This window comes from Eupeodes corollae, chromosome 3 (genome assembly GCF_945859685.1).
Source record: "Eupeodes corollae chromosome 3, idEupCoro1.1, whole genome shotgun sequence".
NCBI classification, from domain to species: domain Eukaryota; kingdom Metazoa; phylum Arthropoda; class Insecta; order Diptera; family Syrphidae; genus Eupeodes; species Eupeodes corollae.
This window is the reverse complement of record NC_079149.1, coordinates 18,195,912-18,214,800: the sequence shown is the minus strand read 5'-3', so window position 1 is coordinate 18,214,800 and position 18,889 is coordinate 18,195,912. Positions and strand designations below refer to the sequence as shown.

The following is an 18,889-nucleotide window of genomic DNA, read 5'->3' as shown; positions in this document are numbered from 1 at the left end:
AGCTATCACATCGATTTCTGCTTTTTCCAAGTAGCCCGTAATGCACATGAGGTCTCGCATTGTCTTGATTAAGTAATAATTGGAGTTCCAATGCACTTAAATTCCTGCCCACATCATCACGTAACGTGGATTTAGTAAATTTCTAAAAGATAAGCAAATTTAAGGAGTCAGTATAGTTTATTTAATTTGTTTAAATTTTTTAACCTATAAAAATGCTTTCAAATTTTGAATACAAAATCTTTGAAGTTTGTTGACTTCATTTTGAAGCAACTCTATTAAATGATTTTTAAAGCTTGTTAGACTTAAATATATTTTTCGTTTTTTTCTCTTACTCCAAGAGCTATAGCATCAGTCTAAAAAAGCTACTTCGTGCCACCCATCAGTGGGCTCAATTTTTCTTTTTTTTCTTTATCTACTTATGTAAGCTTTCCGCATTGTTTATCTCTGCTATGCCCGGAAAGATCGTAATTTTAAATCTCATATAAATTATCGCTCTCATAACTCAAAAGCTTAAAAAGGATACTTTTTTTTCTATCTTTGATCTCAAAAACCCAAAACTATACCTAAAATTATCATAAAAATTAAATATATTTTATCTTAAAACCAAACCCTAATCCAAAGGCCATTAAGTATCTACAAACGAGCAAAACATATATCTAGAAGCATATAAAAGCATAAGCATAAGGATATCACCATCATCAGGCTAACAAATTATATATATTATGATATTCATGACACATTACATCAAACCTATAAAGTTCATAGTCCATATACACCCACTTTACTAGGTATAGTAAACAGCCCCTACATATCAGACTAAATCACCATCACTCTCTATACTCATTCCACAGTTACTAAAAAGACGTCTCTCTCTTTCGAAAACTTTATATCCCTACATACTATAATGCTAGGTATATCTACTTCCTTGTAATTAAATAACAGCCTTCACCCTTAATAAATCTAGATCCCAGTCGGGGTTGCCATATCATTTGGCGCGGCCATGTTAAGGTATATAAAATCCATTTTGAACAACATAACACAACAAAAGGTTAATCACCCTTCTTCTAGCCATACAATATATTTATCTATATACCTTAGTTTAAGGGTGGCAAGAGACCCAACAACAACGACAACAACTAAAAGCTATATGAGTCTATAACAAAGTGAGATTTCCTTTCCCTCAAAACGACTTGAACCAAAACTTGGCGGCAGTTTTCTTTAGTTCAACGTCATCATACTGTTCGATGTCAGGGTTCGAACCAAAACTTATAAAATTATATCACATGCAAAGTGCAGACATAACAACCCCTGCTTCTGTACGCCTCCAGCCACCCTTATACATACGAATCAGTATATTCTCTAATCGAACGCGTCTCGACTTTGAATGACTCAGAAGCTCGGAATCACAATCCCAATCCCAATTCGAATTACCTGCCTACCTTTCTGCTCCGACGCGACATAGAACTACCCCTAAAAGGAAATATTAATGTTCTTCAATTTGAGGGTTCTATAAAAGGTGGCATGATGGGATTAGGGACAGGGTACACGGAGGGAGACAGTGCTGAGCATAAGCCACGAGTAATACAAGTGCGTGTTTTTGTGTCGTTAGAGTGAAAGTAAATGAATGTAAGGTAAATTTCCAAACCCCAACTGGCCTTACCAATACCGATGGCAATAGCTGTACTATTCTGATGGGGGTAGATTTAGCTCTGTGTTTTCATGTTCTGATGGAAAACAATCCAAGTGGCATGGCAGGTGGAATAGTGCATGAAGTGTGCAAAGAGTGTGTGCCTGAAACTGAAACATGCCAGGAGCAGGATCAAAAGCAGGAGCAGCAACAACAGAAGGACAACACACAAAATGGCACTCTTCCTAACGTGACGTCTACGTTGTCGTTGATAAAAACGTGTTTGATCCCTTTTTACACATGGTGGCCATTTTCAATGATGGGGTAGTTTCCCCAATTTTTGGAATTTCACTCTTTTTTGTTGTTATTTTTATTTTGTTTTTCCCTGTGTAGAGTAAAAATGGAAAATAAATTACGAAGGGTTGTGAGCATCACGTCTGTTGTTATAATTTTTTCTCATCTCTGGATGCCCCACAAGGGATGACCCTATACCATCGCCAATCGCCATAACCATCCCCATGAATATCTCCAGATGCCAAAGTATAACAAAAACAAAAATTTGTTATAGCAGACGAAAAACGGAAAGGCAAGGGTGAAGTGGATCGTAAATTTTAGGTTTAGGTTTAGGTTGGTTAGAGATCCTGTTCTGAGGTTTAGGTGTGTAGTAGGGATATGGACGAAACAAACATACATATATGTACTTTGTACAGTAATTCGATGCAGAGACCATCAGGCAAAAACGCATTCGTCCTTATGTGATAGATGGATATCGTAAATTGTGTTATGACCCATAAAACAAAAAGGACGAGAATATGCGTCGACGATTACGATGATGATGATGATTATGATGAAACGAATTTAGCTTAGGATTGCTGATGGTGTTTCTTTTTTCTAACCTTTTTTTAGTTTTCGAAATAGGCACGCAACATCTCGCTATAGTAGAAGAATTGTAATCAACGACAAATTGTTAGGTCAGTAAAAATATTGGAAGGAATTTGTCTGCCAAAATGGACAGATTTGTGATGGGAATGATTACGGACAATGGTCAAACTGCCCAAGATGAGAAAAAAAAAATTTAACACATCAAATTTTCATGTCACTAAAAAAAGATGATTTAAAAGTGCCAATATGAAGAATTTGAGTGGCACTTAAATTCTTGAATAAAATTTTAAAAGAAGTTCTTCTGAAAAAGTTAATAGCAGTCAAAGAGTATAGACAATAATTGACACCTCTGTATAAAAGAAATTTGTGTTAACTCAACTTATCAATGACTTTTGTGGAACATCTTATTCCAAAGATCAACAAGGAACAATTGTAGTAAGACTCACTGGCCGCGCTTCACCAACGCTTTAGCGAGAGAACTTCGTTCTAGAAACATATTCCCACCAATCGACAGGAATTTGACAAATACCGAGATTGACGGATATTTACAACAAATGGACGAGACAATCCAACGCACCATACGTTGGAACGAGACACTACGAACTTTTACCGTAACGCGGCTACAGATACACTGCACAGACACAAAAGTAGATTTCTGACAAGGCTTAAACGTTAGTACCGGAGGTTTATTGACCCAAAAAACCTGGAGAGTAGGACATTGAAGTCGTCGATAAAAAACGTAAGCAAATTGATCAAAGAAAACTATCGATTAAACATTAATTTGTAATGGGACGAGAAAATTCGGGCCGTTCATTCTAGCGACCGGAGTTTGTTTCCACAAATTAATAAGATCTTTAGTAGGAATGATCAGAACGACCTTCTTTTTCTTAAGCTTCAGAGGACGACAGAGAATAGAGACGTACTTCTGACAGCAAGAAAAGATCCAGGAGACGCGCGCCGTCTTAGAAGATTACTTCTTTGTTGTCGAAGATCCGCAGGAGAAAGCAGAGGAGATAGGTCCTGCTTTGCAGCAAGTAAACAAGGTGGATTCTATAGCATTCGCCCAAATCACGACCTGAAGAATAGAGCCCTGCCGCACCACTTCGATCCGAGAACCTCTGTTGTACCAGGTTCAATGACACAAACTTGGCAAATGTAATAATCGCCGAGCAAAATGGGGCTTATACCATATTAGTCACGAAGATAGAGCTCCAGTTCATCTTCGATTCATTAAAGAAAAAGAAGTCAGCAGGTATCGATGGTATATCCAACATTGTACTACGACATTTACCTCAGGAAGCTGTGTACATTTTTTCACTCTGTTTAACAACGTTCTGAATAATGTTTATTATCCGGTTCATTATAAGAGAGTTTTGTTAGATCCTCTACCGAAAAAGGGAAAGACAACTCCAATCCGGCGAATCTTCGGTCTATAAGTCTTCTGCCAAGTATCAGTAAGGTATTCGAAAAGGTTATAAATAGAGCTCTGCCCAAGTGGGCTGAGAACAACAAAATAATTCCGGATAATCAGTTCGGCTTTAGGGCGAGACATGACACTATTCATGCTGCGTTTAAGCTTGTTTCTGATATCCAGTGGAACAAATCTAAAAGGCAATGTACGGGTGCTTGACTTGGAGAAGGCTTTTGACACCATATGGTAAGGGGGTCTGTATCTTAAGTTGGCCAGACTTGCCATAAGTAAACCACTGTAACTTAATGACATGCTTGATGGTAGACGGTCTATTGTAATGATTGGCAATGTAACATCTATCAAAATCTTTGATATTAAAAATGGTCTTCAACAGGGAGCGGTTAACTCGCCGATCTTATTCAGCCGTTACACCATCGATCTGATAACAAGTCTGACTGAAGAAATAGCGTAGGTACGCTGACGATCTTATTGCGTACAGAACGGCCCCAAAAGTTGAGGTTATCAAGACACTTTTTCAGGATGACTTCGACAAGATTCAGCAATATTGCGATGACTGGAAGTTGAAAATCATATTTTAGAAATGAGAAACTATTCTGTTCAGGACTCCGCTGTATGGAGCCTCAAGGAATACGAGAAAGAACTTGGAAAATCTAGTGACCGTTGGACCAAATCGACAGCCACTGGCGAATAAAAGTGTAACAAAGTATCTTGGCATCTGGTTGGATCAGTACTTGTATTTCGACAGACATATGAGTGCTGCTCTGGCCAGAGCTAGGGGAGCCTTCGCCCTTATAAAGCGGTCGTTTTTTAGCAGCTGTCTTGACAGCAGGGTGAGGGTGATTTACTACATGGCCCTTATCCGGGCGATGATTGCCTATGTGTGCCCCGTATGGTTTAACTTTGCCAACATAAACAGAATAGATAATTTCTTGTTGAAACTTGGTAGGGGTCAAATTGTGAAAGCGATTTTGTCGACTTACAGCTTATATTTTGGGGCTTACTACCCCATCAATGAGTACTACGAAAGTACACGTTTAAGTGGCAACATTTCGCGCGAAGCTTTCCTCTATTTAGACAATCAAGGACTGATATAGAATAGGGAGGCGGTTCCGCTAATCTAGCAGGTAATTTAAAGAAATTTTTGTCCAACCTTATTTTTTGCTGTTGTTAGTGATTTTGTGCATTCAAATTGTTGCCCAAGCTTTTAGACTTCATGGACGAGCCATCCCTAAACATTCTTAACAATATTTAGTTCTGATGATTAGGGAGGTCATTCCAGCAGTCCAACATTTTGTTGGTTTATCCAGCCTCTTACAACTCTGGCGGTATGGATGGGGCGTTACTCTGCTAAAAAGTCCATTTATTGGGTACAAACATTTCACTGAATTTCGGAAAAGCCCTTTCAAGAAAGCTTTTGTATGAATTTACCGTCATTCGTGATGATTTAATTTCCAGCTCAATAGTTCCAAAAACTGATATTGCAACCCAAACCATAACACCACCTTGACGGCTATTATGACGCAGCATAAATAATAATACCTAATTAAATCCGCCCGGGCCATCGAGATTCAATTTTTTTTCATCCGTGAAAACGACAAACTGCCAATCCTTTTTCATGACACTTCCTTTCTTTGTGGGTTTCGGGCACTCCTATTCACTCTCTTAAACGTGGAAACACTTGCTGTTGTTCCAGATGATGTCTTTATTTGAGGAGCTGACTGACAAGAATTAGACGCCAGCCGAGCAATCAATCTCCTGAAGAAACTTTTGGGCGTCCTTTCATATTCTTTCCATAGTTTTCTTTATTTTTCAAAAAATTGCTCTCAACATTTTGGGATCTTTGTATGCAATTAAACGCGCACTTAAACTTTGTTCTGCGTAAAGTTTGATTTTAGTTTTTTCTTCCAAACTAAGGCAATGTGCTCGTCCCATTTTGTTTTAAAATTGTATTTTGAATAATTTAATTTAATTTTTAAAAATTTCACGCACTGATATTTACAAATTCTTAACCAGGACTAACTTTTAAGCAGATGAACCTATTTTATTGACGGATGGGAAATCCCCTTTTTTTAATTGCATTTCATAGTGTGCTTGCAATTTACCGTTAGGTCATATTTTTATTTGTCTCTTTCTTGTAAATAGATCGATAATGAGACATAATTTCAAAATACAAAAGAAAAAAGCTTTTTGCAAAACTTTATTCTGGAGAAAAAGCTGTTTCCCTTGTAAAAGCTGCGAACCTTATCTTTTGGCCGGCAGTGTATTTATTTTGGAAGCAAAGCCGTAAGGATCTCAAAATCGAAACATATCACTTTTAATAAAATTAAAGTAAGACTGAACGCTTTAAATTTGGGTTTTGAACTTTTAAATCAACTGTTACTAGCTATTTGGATTTAATCTCCGTAATAATTACTTAAAAAATCCATAATAACTCCCAAAAGTGTGTTGTCGGGTTTCGAAATTTCAATATCACATTCAATTGATTGTTTTTCTAACTGGGTTCAGGGTTATCCTGAAGATAAAGTAATGGAGTGGAAGATTTCAAGGTTTTCAAAAAAACAGTAAGACGGAAACTGTTCGAATTTTGCGGAAAAGTCAGATATGGTTTAAACGAGTAATGTTTCGGACATTTAAATAATTTGGTTTATAATTTGAGGTTTGAAAATTAAAGAATTGACTTAATTTTAAAAATATGTAGCCATAGTGCCTCGAGAAACTTTTTTTTCAAGTGGCAACCGTAAGTGAGGTATGAATGCAACCCCTTTGCTTAGGCTATAGGATTTCGGGTAGGTTTGAAGTTGGGTGTATGCAAAGTTTCTTTGCGTTTTAAGAATTGTTTTCTTGACGTTCCAAGTTTTTGGGAGATCTGGCATTTTGATTTGACCAATATAAAATACATTTTAGGGGCATTTTCTTGAAAAAGTTTTTAAGAGATAGACATTTTTAATATTTGTTGGCGTTACTGGGAAAAAAGACCCAACGCTTCTTTCTTTTCGCTGTCATAAAACCAAAAAAAGTTTGAGCGGGTACATTCTTGGTAGTATTGCCCAAATCGCAAAACCAACCAAATTTTAAAAAAATTGTTTTAGGCGCTATGATATTTTTTTTAAAGATTTTTGGAACTTTGCAACTAAAGATAGGAACACACGATCAGAGTGCCACTTTAGTGAACTTTATTTAAATGTTTGTTAAGTCAGTGATTTTGTCTCAAATATGCGTCAGTTTTCTGTTTTTTTTTTTTTACTGTTTCGCTTTGTTTTATAAGTGCGTCATTCAGTCAAAAAAATTGGAACAGTCAATTAACAGATTCCATTAAATTTATCACTATCTAGCCAAAAAATATCATCTTGTCCTGGAAAATTTCAGGAATTCATAAATATCGAACATTCATATATTTCCAATTATATAAAGCAGAAAACACATTTCATTTTTCCTTTGAAATTTTATCAAATTTTTATTTTCCACTTAAAACTATGATTGTGAAAAAGTAATCAAATGTGTGGTTTGGATTGGTTTTCAACTTAAAAAAACTAAAACTAAAATTTTATCCACCAAACGAAATTCACTTTTAAAACTCAAAAGTCAAAGTGTATAAAACATTGACCAAGTGACAGACTTTGTGAATGACATACAACATAACATAGCAAATATAATATCATTTGTATCTTCATATAGTTTTCTAAAACGATTTCTGTTTCAATATCGTATACATATGTACATAGATACATATGAGATGATATTTGCATACATTTGTTTAGAAAAGCTTCCGGGTACACCACATATAGCCTTATAGTCCATGTCTTTTACACTTTGAAAAAGAATTCAAATAAAGCAAGAAAAAAAGTTAAAAAACAAAAAAAAACAAAAATTCGTATAAACCACAACGTTTTGAGATTTTCTAATATAAATAAGCCCTCAGGCCAATCTCTCTACGATATGAATAAATAACAGTAACTCTGCCACAAAGCCAAAGGCAATAAGTTATTAGAACTCTATTCGTCTAGCTATAGGCAAGGCAATTCAATAGACGCATACAGCGGCCAAAATACTAGATGCTATTTTTGGGTTTGTGTTTTTATAAAAGCAAAAACCTTACCAAAAATATTGAAATCCAATTTAGAACCAACAGAAAAAAGAAAACAAAAATCAGAATAAATAAAACATAAAATTCAAAGCGTTTGAGTGAAGCGAAAGGCACAAACACACGCTTTGAGCTTGCCATTTATACACCAAAGCCTTGCAATCGTATAGATAGCTAAAAAATATAAGTCACATGGAAGTTAAAATCTACAACAAAAATGTCGTATGTTATTGCTGGTTTTTAAAATGAAGGATTTTTCACGGGATTACTTTTGATTCGATTTAATTGGTAAGAGATCCAATTCTTGTAAACAAAAAGTAGAGGACCCAGTATAGAACCATGTGGAACCCCATCTAATTCAGAAAAACGGATAAAAAAGTAAAAAATTATACTGATTTCTTTTCAAATAACAAATGACTTTTAGATTCCTTCAAGTATGAAAGCTCAAAAGATACAATTTTTGAAGTTTAATAATAATTCAAACCCTGATTAACATACATTTTGTCTGCACAAAACCAATACTTCCCCTCTAGAGCAAATAATATCCGAAAAATGAACTAAAAAAAGATAGGAATAGGGAATTCCGGGTGATATATCATTTTATTTGTTTTATTTTTGCTGGATTTTCATTTTACACAAAAAGAATAAAAAAGAATTTTCCGGTTTTCCTTTTTGTATTCTCGTATTTGCTTTGGGTAAACGCACGTTTGTCGATTCGATAGCGGACAAAATCCATTTATGTCGAGTGGATACACTTGGCTGAATTTTCACGAATGTACAATATTTTCTTCCTTTTTTTTCGAGGAACACTATGCTTTGCATTGCCAGGCCGCCCCATCTAGTATGTGCACAAGAACAGGGTATTGTTTTTCCATTTTCCATTTTCACCATTGACTGTGCTCTGCGGGTTTTTGTTTTGATTTTATTGTTGTAGCCTTGCTTTCTGTTTATTTTTTGTGTTTTACTTGTGTTTTATTTGAATTGAAGTGCGCACTTTTTCAATTTGTTGTCCTTTGGATTTTATCAACATTTTTCAATTCGAAAACAATGTTCCTGCATTTAAAAAACGAAAAGCAAAATCATCAAATAAATTTTGAAGTATATTGTTTTTGTAGAGCTATGTGTCATTTGGGTGACAGAGGACAACGCTAAGTCAAAATTTACACAAATTTAATTCAAATAAAAAGTTTGCATTATGATATGGAGATTGAATAGATTTGTTTTTAATTCGTATGTGGGCAATATAAGAGATGCGAGTTAATTGAATTAAATTCACTGATTTATATACTTTTTTATTTTTATAGAATATTTGTTTTAGAATAGGGTGGTTTTGATTGAGTGCTTTTCGTTTGCCGAATTTATATTTTATTGAAATGCAACTTGTAAATTAATAAATACATTTTTGAATATACATAAGTACCGCACTCATAGAAGAAACTCTTTTAATGTTTGTTCCTAGCAAGTTGTATCGTAATGGTTTTCGTTTTTTTGACAGCTGTCACTTCAAAAAACTGTCATCTTTTGACATTTGACAATTAAAAACTACACCATCAATAAACAAGGAATTGTGCAAGCTTTAATGAAGCACTACAAAAATGGCTGACATCTGGCAGTGATAGTTCGTAAAACATAATGGTTTTTGAGTTTTATTGAATAATCTTTTCTGGTACAATATTGACAATTGTGAACCAGCTGTTGAGAGAAGTTAGTGATGTGAAGTATCAAAACTGTATGCCATCTGTATCACTTCCAAACACCTAAGAGTATTGCTGGATGTAGCCCGTATTATTTTTTTGTATATATTGTGCGCGCGCTAAAGGGGTTATGAATACCCTTATAATGATAAGACACAAAGCGAGCAATTAAAAAAGAAGGGTAGGATTAAAAAGAAGAAACCGATGCACATTAGTTTTGAATGTCTGCACATTGTAATGATAATGAAATATTGAGCCTGGTAAAACATTTCACATTCGCGTTGTGCGGCTAAGGAAAAATCTCTGTACTTGAGAGTACATCCGAAGGGTAAAACACGGGGTTTACGGTTGAATTGTTTAAGGGGAGGAATGCAACTGGCTATTTCATTGTTTATAAAAACATCGATAAAGCAACGATGGGTAAGAGAACGATCTCCTATGATTTTTAGAGCTCTTTTTTCAATTCTATCCAGAAGATTCACGTACGTTATTGGAGGACAAATAAAAGCTTTGCAAATTTTAGCCAATTTAGAAAAGGTAAAGAACTTCTTATATCATTGGAGAAAACCTAAACACTTAGAAGCATTTTTGGCAATGTAAAATATGCTATCACTCCACAGCAAGTGTTTTGTGATGCTTATACCCTGAACTGAAACGTGTTCGGTCCCCTTGATGCAAGAACCACTCATGTGTAGTGGCTACGCTTTGCGAGACATTATTAAGTTTTCGAAGCATTAAACTCTACACGATTTTCTATTCTACACAATTTCTATTCAATTGATAACTTTATCAAAATCAGAATTTAATGAGCAAGAATATCTTAAGACTAACATGAAAAACTCAAGGTACTGTAATCAACGAAACAATTAAGTGGGTTAGAAATTTTAGACAAAAGATCATTTATAAAAAAGACTGTCGGAGTTTAAACGGAGCCCTGAGGCACACCAGCGTTTATTTTGTGGATATCAGATTTGAACCCGTCCAATACTACTTAAATTCAACAGTCCAAAAGTTATTTTCTAACCTAACTAAGAACAGATTCATCAATACTAAATGCACACATTTTGATAAGAGAGCTTCGTGCCAAACTCTATCAAATGCATTTGAGTTTCATAAAGATTGTACAAACAGAGGTTTGTACATTCCCTTTTAAGAAACTACATTAAACCGAATTTTGCTTAAAAATTTCAATCGTAAAGCTTTTAAAGTTTAGTTTCTATTAGTACCTAAGCCGGTAGATCACCAGTAACGTCGTATCTTTTTACTCATTGGATCTTTTATCACAAGGAGGGTAACAGCATTGGCCACCGATATCTTGTGATTTTACATTTTAAGACTACGTGAAATATAAGATCTATGCCTATGCTCTACACTCAAGATCTAAGAGAAAAAAGTTATTAAGGTCTTATATAAGCAAATGTGTGAATAGTTCAGTCATGGAAAGTTATAGTAAAAAAGGATATATTACTGCACCCGTAGTCCTTGTGGCCATTTGGCTTTCATATTTGTTTCAATTTACAGACACTCAAGGGGTTATCAGTACCCTTATATGTTTGTATTTAAACACAGTGTGAGCTTTAGGAAAATAAGGAAAGATTTAAGAGGACATACCGGTGCATTTTGGTCTTAAATTTCTGAACATCCAAATGGGAGGAATAAACAGAGTTGGTGAGAGCATTTCACATTCTTGATGTGCGATTTAAAAATGAATCTATATTAAACAGTAGGATGAAATTAAGTTTGAAGTTAAACTGATAAGGGCGAGTGTTACGGATCAATTGGTTAAGGATGGAATGCAATAAGCCAATTCGACAGAACATCCTAAGTACCTAGCAGCGCTTTTGGCAATATCGAATATGTGATTATTCCGAGTGCTGAAACTTGATTAGTTTCCTGGATGCAATTGACACACATGGATAGTGGTATCTGGTACTTTATTAAATGTTTTTGAAATATTAAGTGCAATAATCTTACTTTCTATGCAACGATGTCAGCGTTGAAGCAAACCTCTTTAGAACAACAGGACAACAATCGTTTATGTTCTCAAGAACATTGGGACCCATGGCACTCTCGGGTTGCATCGAATTAACCGCAAACTGTGCAGCAAGCAAATTGGCTTTATCAATCAAGCTTGCATAAAGAATGTTTAATACGTGCGTTTGGCACCGAAGATGACGTGGTGTTAAGAACGTTTTTTAAAACGAACTTTCCATTTTATTGTTAAAAACATTTATGCTTTACAGGAAAATAAACATTAATTGATTTTTCTTCAAAAATACTTGTTTTTCTTAATGTCAAAATGAACCCTCTTATTTTAAAACAAGTATGTCTAAGAACTTGTTATTCGAAGCTTTACAGAAACGTATTAAAAATATCATTGAAATAAATCCTTTGCTTACGAGTACTACTGCGTTTCTTATATGCTTTAATATAAGTTGTTCTCAGAACGTATTTAAAAAATAACTTCGATAAAACTAAACCGGATTAAGAGCTTCTAATTCAAGCATTTGGCTATGGAAATTCTATTGTAGTTTTATTCACAAAAATATTATTAAACCAATTATCTCACTAAATTTAAAACACATTGCAGTTTCGAATAATCTCTTCGGTATAACTTCTTAATAAAAGTTTCCTTTTGCAAGGAAACTGACTCTTCAATAAAATTTGCAAGTTCCCTGACAAAAAATCACCAAAAACAATAAATTCTTACACCTTAAGTCGATTTTTATGGAAGCTCTATATGGAGACGTAGCTTCGTTAAACAAGTCTTATGGAAATAGAACTTTTACACAATCTGTTTTGGCAACGTTTCTTACTGAAAAATTTATCGGAATATATTTTCTTAAAAAAAAATTTAATTAATTTTGCAAAATCCATTATTCCAGTTGGGAAAAGTATCAAAAAATTATGTGCTAAAAATTTGTGTCTTAAGGATTTTGAGTATTCGGGATTATAGGTTTTTGAAATTTTATGTTGTTGGGAATGTGTCCTTCTCAAATCTTACACCTGCATTATAGCTTAAATCAGGAATAAATTTCTAATCTTCTAACCTTCAACTTCTATTAATAAGCTTTATGGAAGTCTAAGCTTGTAGACACTCTAAAAACTTTTACCTTGAAAGAAAACTGAAATGGTTTAAGGACCCAAAAACTCATTTTATGTTTCATTTGTGTACTATAAATTTCGCGTTAACTGTAATCAATATAATTAATGCCAACGGTCAATTGCATTTCGATTACCTTTTGCTCTTTGTCAATTTCCTCTAAAACTCACCTTTCTGATGAAATGAATATCCCTAGAATTTCATCAACATCACCCATAAAATAAAAGCCTGAATTTTTTTACCTTAAAGAGAACATAAATTTACTGTCAAAAACACTCTAATTCAATCTGATGTTACCCTAAAAACGATATTACGTTACCACCTTTACCTTTTCATGTTGAATGAAACGTAGTACCTATAGCAACATAATCTGCTAATGTACTTAGTTAAATATACATAGACACAGAAGTGTATGTTTGATGTTGCTATAGATACAATAAATGGAAATGGAAATGGACATGGATAGGACATCCATCCTGAACAGGACACTGAAATCAGATCGTTACTAAACGTAAAGCTCGTATACCATCGCATCATTCAAAAGAGACCTGGAAAGTCTGAGTGAGTGTAATTTTATTATTTTCTGTTGCCGAGATATGATGGATTTGTGTAACAGAGGTACAACTGTGAATACCGAATCTCTGAATCCCTAAATCCCTAAAACCATTACTGCGATTTAATTTTTGTTTTTGTGTACTCGACGACGTATGAATGGGATGTTTGTGTTTTTGTATGATGTGTTGTTAATGTATTTTTGAAACATACTCGTAAGTGGAAAACAAAGAGGACAATGAAAACCTGATGTCAAAATAATTAGCCATTTGTTACGAATCAGAGAAAAAATAAAACTGGAGCAGGTTCACATAATGGCAAGTTTGACATCTGTCAAACACTGGAGGTTTATTATATACTTAATTTCTATGGAAAAGGAGAAGGATAATAGTGTTAAGTACGGAATTTAGGAGAGAAGATAATTAGTTGGAGGATAACGCTCTGATTAATGTATTGTAAGAATACTGTTTTTATGAAGGCACTTAAGTAATGTTAATGTGAATGAGAGAAATCATGCAACATGTTACTTTGTTGGGACTCATGAGGCATGTTCGAAGACATTAATGGAGTTAATCAAAAAATTGATGTTATAAAAGGGAACACGATGCCCAAGACTTAACATTTTCTGAATATTTAAGAATTTATGGAGTGATATTGGTCATAAAGTTGAAATCATTATTTAATAGTACCTTTTTGCATCTATTTAATCCTTTATTTATGAGAAACATCAATTATTTCAATCAATTGCAAAACACTTGTATTTATTGTTTAAAACTTTAAAACTTATTGTTTTAAATTTTATCAAGGAATTGTATCAAAACAGTGCAACAATTTAGTCATAAAATGTTGCATAAAATAATAATTATTATTATTATATTATTTTTATATTTAAGTATTTTATTGTACTTTCCATTTTAAAGAAGTTTTTCTGTTTTTAATTTCAGAACTTGAAATCTTCATCTTACTTGGTAAGTTTTTTTCTGTAATAAAATGGGTTGCTTCATTGCTAAATTTTGCCTATATTGTGGTTTTAAATAAATTTGTACATATGACAAAAAAAACAATCACATATGCGAAAAAGGATATCCGTAAGCAGAAACTAGCTATCAAACTAAAAGTTGTTTTATTTTTTTAATTCGAATATCATCCAAATGCCAAATAACATCCATTCCAAGTTTGCACAAAACATATAAATTACATTGACTGACGTGGTTTTGAATTGTGTAATTTTTTTCTTGAAAAGAAATAGATCTTTCTCCTTTCAATTTAGTTTTAGGACCAGAAATATCAGCAGTATCATACAATTTTGTAAGTCAAAACCCGAAATTCAATTTTTCTCAAAAACGACCGATTTTTCAGAAATTTTCTCTTAATTTGATTTCCTTCAAAAGAAATAAAATGCATGAAATTCACTTTGTGGTACGAACCTTTTTAAATACATTTCCTGTATTTTAGGATTTTAAAATGTACCCTCAAAAAAATGTTATTTTAAATAATATAAACGGTATCTCAAAAACACCTTACTTTTTTTCTTATATTTATTTAAAAAAACGTTTAAGTGATTTCTTTTTAGATTAACATTTCCAATTAAGGTTTAAAATATTTGTGGTATGAAGTTTTTCAGAGATTAGTAAAAAACGTCATATATTTTAATTTTTTAAAGAAAACTTAAAAAAATGATGACCCATTTTAAAGTTATCGAGTTTAGAAAAAAAGTTAAATATTTGTTTAAAAACCAAAAATAAAAACAATGATATTTTTGATCTTCAAATAGTTTTGTCGCAGTTCAGGAATCAATAATTAAATTCGGTTGATTAGTTCTTGAAAACACTTGGGAACACTTAATGGGTCCGATTTGTAAAATTGAAAATGTTGACATTTCTCGACGTTTCAAGGTCCCTAGAGATTTTCAGAAAGATGTCTGTGCGTGCGTGTGTACGTACGTTCGTACGTCCGTACGTTCGCGACGTTTTTTCGTCGTCCATATCTCAAGAACCAGAAGAGATATCGACTTCAAATAAATTTTGTTATACAGATAATATGGCAGAAAGATGCAGAGAGGGCTCTCAAGAAAATTGAGTGGTTGGTTTTTCACCATAGCAGTTTAAAAGAAAGGTAAACATTTTGGTTAACTCTAAATATTTTACGAACCAAAAACGCCAGAGACTTGAATTAAATTTCATACAATATATTGTAAAGTGATATCAAAGAAGTAAATTGTTCGAAAAAAATCCATTTAACACTTTTTTTATAAATCAAAAAAACTGGAACAAAAATTGTCACCTCGAAAATTTTACGACTTAAATATGATTTCATCTCCAATAATTTTGTGCAACGAAGAATAATGTTTTTGACATCTGATAAAATTTTGAAAAAAATCGAATTGATAGTATTTTTTATAAAAAATAAAAATCTAAAAAAAAACATTACTCAAAGTTGGTAAATATTGAATATCGATTCAAATATCTTTTCAAAAACTTGAAATTTAAGCTTTAAACTTATTTTATCTTATAAGAAATAGTGTTTTCAACATTTTGAAAAATGTTGAGAAAAATTGAATTGACAGTTTTTTATAAAAAATAAAAACCTAAAATTAATAAAAATTGGTAAAAATTGATTTTCGACTCATATATCATTTCAAAACTTTGAGATATTGGCTTTAATTTACTTTTATCTTTCAAAAAATATTGTTGTCAACATTCAGTAAAATTTTGAAAAAATTCGAATTGACAGTTTTTTTTTTAAAAAATTAAAAACCGGAAAAAAAAAAAAAACAAAAGTTGGTAAAAATTGATTTTCGACTCAAATATCTTTTCAAAAATTTGAGCAAATAGCTTCTAAGTAATTTTATCTTATAAGAAATATTGTTTTCAACATTTGATACAATTTTGAAAAAAATCGAAATTATAGTTTTCTTACAAAAAATAAAACTCTAAAAAAAAAAACAATACTAAAACTTGGTGAAAATTTACTTTCGACCCAAATAGCTTTTCAAAAATTAAAAATATTGGCTTAAAACTTATTTTATTTCACAGAAAAAATTGTTTTGGATATTAAGTAATTTGTGTTGTATATAAAAATCCAACAGTCCGTTTTTTCATAAAAATAAAATCTACAAAAAAAAGTACGCAAATTTGGTTTAAAATGATACGAGTACATATAGACAAACTTTTAAGCAAGACAAATCGACAGACGGGATGGGAAGTTATCAGTATGGGTCGCATCTTAGCGGTTTTTTTTTTCAATTATGTTTTAGGACCAGAAATATCAGCAATCTCATACATTTTTTCTAGTCAAAACCCGTAATTCGAATTTTCTCAAAAACTTCCGATTTTTCCAAAATTTTTTCGTAACTTGCTTTCTTTAAAAGAAATAAAATGTACGACTTTGTCTTTAAATGTTTATTTATCCAAAGAGACTGTTTAAAAATGTTTCCTGTATTTTACAATTTTAAAATGTACCTTCAAAAAAAGTTTATTTTCAATAATCTAAACGCCATCTCAAAAACACCTTAATTTTTGTTTTATTTTTATCTGAAAATTACCCATTTTAAAGTTATCGAGTTTAAATATTTGTTTAAAAATCAAAAACAAAAACAATGATATTTTTGATCTTCAAATAATGTTGAGGCAGTGCAGGTTAGTTCTTGAGAAAAATTTAAATTGATTTTTTTATGGGGACTACACTTTACGAGCGGTACAGGAATATTTGTTTTATATTAAAATAAGACAATTTAAGAAAAAAGTGAAGGGCAAATTAACAAATTAAAAAAGAGACTGGAATGCGACCCACACAGATAACTTCATATCCCGTCTTTCGATTTGTCTTGCATAAAAGCTTTATAGGTTTTCGTGTTTTGTAAAAAAAAAATTATCAGTTGAATTTTTCTTAAAAATTGCCAAGAATATTTTGCTTATCATGAAATAATTTGATTTCAAAATCAATTTTTTTAACGAGATTTTTAGTCGAAACCCAATTTCTTTTATAAACAAATGAAATTTATTTGGTGTCAATATCTTCTATTGATCTCGAGACATCGAGAACCGAACATCAATGCTTACCAAATTTACGTACTATTTGTTTATATTTTATTTTTATATGAAAAAACTGACTGTTGGATTTTCATTAAAAAACTAGCGAGTTTCGAGAACAATCTGTGAGATGAAAAAAGTTTAAAGCTAATATTTTAAATTTTTGAAAAGTTAATTGAGTCAAAAATACATTTTTACGATTTTTTATTAATTTTTTTTGTTAAAAACCTTCGTGTTTTTCACAAAATTGTATCGAATGTCGAAAACAATATTTTTTAAAACATGTATTTAATTTAAAGTCAATATTATCAAAGTTTTAAGAAGATATTTGAGTCGAAAATCAATTTTAACCAACTTTTGTTAAATTTTGTTTAGGTTGTTAGTTTTTTTGTAAAAAAACTGTTAAATTGATTTTTCTCAAGATTTTACCAGATGTGGAAAACTTTATTTTTCGCTGCACAAAATTGTTTAACAGGTAAAATCATTTTTTGATCGTAAAATTTTCGAGGTGACAAATACTTTTTTCAGTTTTTTTTTTTTTTCATTTATAAAAAACCGTTACTTGGATTTTTTTCCAAATATATATTTGTTTGTTATCGCGCTACAATATATAATATTAAATTTAATTCAAGTCTCTAGCGTAATTGGTTCGTAAGATATTAAGGGGTTGACCAAAATTTCTTAAGAGTCCTTTCTGCATTATTATCTGAATACAGACATTTATATGAAGTCGATATCTCTACTAGTTCTTTAGCTTTGGACGAAGAAAAAACGTCGCAAACGTACGGACAGACATCTTTCTAAAAATCTTTTACTTCTACTGTAGGGACCTTGAAACGTAGAGAAATGTCAACATTGAAAAAGAAAATGAAAAAAGCGCTTAACGCGAATCGCCTTAAAACTTATTTTCAAATATGAAGTCAATCCACCAAATGCTTTGAGATGTAGGGGCCAGGACAGATAGACATACCAACGAACGGAATCAGTGGGCCCACTTTTTTGATTTCCCTACCATCGTAATCATGATTGTGTTGCAAGTAAAAATATATCTTAATAATGCTCTAGAAGACCCTTATATATTATACAAAATGTTTTATTGTATTTTTATTACAAAAATCAAAACTCTCAAAAACAGTTCCAAATTTGTTTACGAAATTCAATTTAAAAACTTGCATTTATAAGTATAAAAAATAATCGCATACTAAAAATGTTTCTAACGAAAAAAAACTACTTTAACTATTTCAGACAAAAAAAAAACGAACACCCTATTTTTTGAAAAATTAAAAACTATTTACATTTTTGAACATATTTTTCTTAATATTGTTACACTTTTAAAAATTCTTCTAACTAGTGAAGGTCCTAACATGTCCTAGCGTATGCGTATGAGCATTCCACTCAGATCTCAGTAATAAGCAATTCAAACATTTATTTTCTATATTACAAATACAAGTAATTTAAATGTTTATTTTTACATTTACAATTACGTG

General features: G+C 32.1%; 1 protein-coding gene across 3 annotated transcripts in view; it reads left to right on the top strand.

Annotated features, from left to right (window-relative positions):
- LOC129948901 (protocadherin-like wing polarity protein stan) overlaps nt 1-18,889 on the top strand; it is a 218,737-nt gene that overhangs the window by 57,726 nt on the left and 142,122 nt on the right. For all 3 annotated transcript variants that reach the window (XR_008781974.1, XM_056060049.1, XM_056060050.1), the window contains exon 2: nt 14,316-14,339. The gene's annotated coding sequence lies outside the window, so the exon portion shown is untranslated. The remainder of the gene's footprint in view (nt 1-14,315; nt 14,340-18,889) is intronic.